This window comes from Anthonomus grandis, chromosome 13 (assembly GCF_022605725.1).
Source record: "Anthonomus grandis grandis chromosome 13, icAntGran1.3, whole genome shotgun sequence".
NCBI classification, from domain to species: domain Eukaryota; kingdom Metazoa; phylum Arthropoda; class Insecta; order Coleoptera; family Curculionidae; genus Anthonomus; species Anthonomus grandis.
In genome coordinates, this window is record NC_065558.1 from 6,448,374 (window position 1) to 6,453,172 (window position 4,799).

Below are 4,799 nucleotides of genomic sequence, written 5' to 3' on the forward strand. Positions count from 1 at the left end.
TTTGTTGGGTAAATTAATTTAGAAAATACTAGGCATCTCTCTTAAAATTATAGGAGAGATGGACCAGGCTATTTCTATGAAACGGAACGTTATCGACTATTGTTTTTAGGTTAGGTATTACGCCTTAAAACCCGTTTGATGATTACAGTAGAAAATATTCGGCTTCTTTGTTCAGTGACCAAAATACACCTTGCAAAATTTTTTGGTTGTTTGAAAACAATGACCACTTGTAACTACTAAATCGTGGAGCACATGGTCTAAAAAACTGCGGATGTCGAATGTCGGTGCGTGTACTTTTATCAAATTGGCCGTTGTTGCCACGATATGTAAAATGTCGATAATGATCCATCTCTCCTCGCTTTACCCTAATAACTTTTTTACTTTTCAAGATAATCAAATGAAATTTGATATAGCGATAGAATAGTCATAAGAGCATCTTTTGGCATATTCTGTTATTTTTTCTTACTTCCGGTTTACCAGGAAGTGACGATAAACTTTATAATCACGGAAAAATAATATTTATTGTATCTTGAATCTTTAACACGCCTATTTACAATCTTCAAACCAGTATTTTTTACATTTACTTTATTTTTTTAAATAGGACCTTATTGTTAATGGCTCAAATACTAGTAAACACTAAAATTGCACTTGTCAAGATGTCATGTTTTATGTCAATCGAAAAATGATTGAAAAAGGCGTCAAAACGCAGCTTCCTATTCAAAAAGATTTTTCCACCGATTTCAAAACTAACCATATCAAATTATACGGAAAAAAAAATCTGTATTTCAAAAGTGGTCGTTAATAATAAGATGCTATTTAAAAAAATTAAGTAAATGCCAAAATTACTGGTTTTTGGACATTTTGAACAGGTGTGCAAAAGATTTGAGTCATAAAATACACTTTTTGTAAAATTACTATCGTATTTCCAAAGGGGTTGGAAATAATCAAGTTGCTTGTTACTTATACGACTGACTTTTATTACGTTCAAATCAACCAAATCATACACAGCAACGTTTGCAATAGCAGCTAATAGGTTCAAATAAGTTTATAGTTATATAAATAATCTAAAGGTAAGCATTTTTCATATTGCACCACATCTTCCCCTTTTCGAAAGAATAGAATTTATCTTAAGGATGAATTCTATTCAAAAGAAACAGGCCTGGCCAGGTTTTAGGAAGATGTAATATGTCTAAAGCATCTATAGCTACCAAAAAACTAATAATCCTGTATAAATTTATAAATAACCTTAATGAAAATATAATTAAAAATAATCCATAATAAAATATAACCCTTAATAAAATAGAATGTATATACAATTTAAAACCTATGTGCTAAAACTTATAACTTGGAAGTACATACGTATGCATAAAAATTTAGGTTTATTTATTTGTTTATTGCGCAATATTAAATTTTTCAATCCGATTTTTATGTACAGTGAATTCTCTTCCTTTATCTTTTTTAATAACACAGTTTACGCCTTCCGCTTTAATTACCTCGAAAGGACCTTGAAACCAAGGATCAAGTTTGGTTCTATTTTCATTTTTTAATATAACCAAGTCTCCCAGCTTTACATTGAGATTTTGAGAGTGCACATCATACCTAGCTTTACGGTTTCGTTTGGCTTTCAGCATAAAATCTCTAGCCCTTTGATGTGAAATCTGTAATCTATGCCTAACTTCCTGATAATACGCGTCAATATTATACCAAGGGTCAATTTTGTGTGTAAGTTCGTCGGGAAGATCTCATTGCCTACCAAATACTAGTTCAAAAGGAGTGTAATCGTGGTAAACTCCCGGAGTTGTATTGTAACAGAATGCATAAAATTTAATCCATTTATCCCAATCTGTAAGCGCGTCATTAAAGTAAGATCTAACGTATTCGTTTAGTACACGATGATTTCTTTCGCATCCACCCATACTCTCGTGGTGGTATGCTGTTGAAAATTGCCATTGGTGAAAAATATTTTAGTCTCAGCGCTGAACTTTTTCTTTCCAAATGTTTCCATGATTATTCTAAAATAATATGGCTAAATTATAAATTTTATACTAGGGATCGTAAATAAGTCGGAGTTGTCATTAGTCAAGTGCAAAATTTTAGGGACTGAGTTTTGTCAATGTTGATGCGTGTTTTTGTTATTTTTATCTAGTGGGTGGTGTTTTTTAGCCATAGATCTAGTAGTAACGGTCAAAATTTGGGCAGATTTCGAGTTAATATTCTTTAAATCTTCCACCGATATTCTAGATAGGGCGTCTGCTAAAACATTTTCTTTACCCCTAATGTATTCGATTTCGAAATCGTACTCTTCTAGATCTAGTCGCATTCTTGTTAATTTAGAAGGAAGATTTTTCATGGAAAATAAATAAACTAGAGGCTTATGGTCTGATTTCACTAGGAATTTTTTTCCGTATAGGTACGGTCTAAAGAAGTTTATTCCCCAGTGTATGGCAGCTAGTTCTTTTTCGATTGTCGATTTGTTGATTTCTCCTTTCGTAAATCCTTTAGATGCAAACGCAATTGGTAATTCTTGACCTTGAAAATTTGCGAGATGAGATAAAACTGCACCGCACGCTTCTTTTGATGCATCTGTCGTTAATACAAAAGGTTTATTAAAATCTGGGTACTGAAGAATTTGTGGTTGAATGAGTAATTCTTTTAGTTTTTTGAATGCACTTTGGCAGTCTTCGGTCCATAAAAATTGATATGATCGATATTGATTTATATGATATATAATTGATATGATTGATATAAGTAATTTAAAGCTAAGCATTATTCATATTGCACCATATTTTATTTAAAAATTACAACTTTTAACATATTCATTGCACCCTATTTTAAAATTTAAAAAAATGTTTTTTTTCTACGAGTATAAAACGAAAAGTAGCAAATGCAGCATCACTGTTCACAGAATATATTTATTTATCTTGAACAGTAAAATAGTTATTAACTGTTTTTATAAAGGGAACCCATTTCAAAATTACGTAAATTAAAGGAAGAAGCATTTATGATGTTAAATTAAGATAAATGCATAGCTACTTGTTCGGTTGATTTTAATAATACATGGATTCCTTTGCTAAAGAGAGAGGTAGAACAGGGCATTCTCAAAATTAATTGATAATTTTAAATATATTTTATTCATATATTATCTTCTTTCATTAAATTACATTATGATGACACTCCTTTAATTTTAAAAAGAGTAACCTTTGAATTATTTGTTTTCTTTTAATATAGTGTATCAAACTATCAATTAAGCATCAAATTATAAAAAAAGTATTGTGAATATTCTCGGATTAAAAAAAAATTTACACAAGGTGTAGATGAGAAATTGGAAAAGATATTAAAGATATTGGGTCACAAACACGAAACTGTAAATATAACTACCGAAAAGTTTATTTAAATTAGCTATTTTTATTAAATAAATAGGTTTTTCTCATCGTCAATATTCATAATGAAGTTGGTAGGATATTGAAAAGAAGAAACCAGCTCAGAGATTAATAGATTAAACCTCAGCTCCTGACTATATAAAAAAAACTATTATACCTCAAGTAAATTATTGTATTTAAGACTTATTGAACTCATATTAAATTAAATATAACGAAAGGTTTCGAGAAAAATTTAAGTTCAGATATCTTTTAAATACGTGACTATTTTCTTTTTCCTTTCAATATTTGAGTGTATGATATAGTATTTTCTAAATTGATTTTTACTATAAGTGACGTAATACCCAACCCAACCCAACCCAACCCAACAAAATAAGTAAACCATCATAAATTCGTCACAACAATACAAATTTTACCTAAATTAAATATTAAAATTTGACTAGGGATGTTTAAGGTGGATTTTGTGTGGCGAGGATCGATTTGCTGTTCTAGGATACGGTTAAACTTTATAGTGATTAGAAGTTTAATTTGGAACAACAAATTAGTATGGTCGACTAATTCCTTAGGATTCTACAAAATGTTGACCTTATATATTTTATGAGAAACCCCATTATAGAGTAATTGAGGAGCAACTTTTCAAATCGCATTTTGTCCAAAAAATACTTTTTTGGGTATTGACGAAAAACGATTTTCTTTTAAACCCTGCTATATATTTTTACAACATGGAGTTGTTTTGATAAAAATTAACATAAAAACCCATTAAGTTATCTCAGTTAAATCAATATTTATTAAAAAATCTGGAAAAATCGAAAAAATGTTTGGACATAATGCTGTTTGTTCCAATTTATTCGTTTTACAAAAAACTGGTGTTGGTAGTGAAATTATTCGACTTTAAGGATAAAATGTCAACTAAGTACCAAGAATATGTTTTTTTTTGTTTTTGTTTAATTTTTTCGAAAAATGCAAACTTGCAAAATAATACTAATGTTAATAACATACAAAGTTCACTTGAAAAAAAAATTAAATTTGTTCCTGGTTAGGGTCTTCTTCGAGGCAGTCGCACATGGGATTTTCTTCACCTACATCATCTACAGTATCTGGAATTTCAGCTTCTAGTTCCGTCGTGGTGTTTAAGGCATGATCAAAAAATAAGATCGAAGAAAGCGGGACTTTAAATTCCCAGTCTTGTCCAAAGCAGCTTTCGCACATCAGTTTTCTTTTCTTCTTTGATGTTATTTATCAGTGGTATGTTACAGCGATCCTGCATAAATCCCTTATCAAAGTTTGGCCTCGTTTTGTTATTGCCATTGGGTGCTTCGAAGCGTCGTCAAACATATAGGTGGGCTCAAGTTTTATCTTAATATCAACGTAGCTGTTTATTATAATTTTTTGTAAAAATATTCTTTTCATGTCACTAATTCC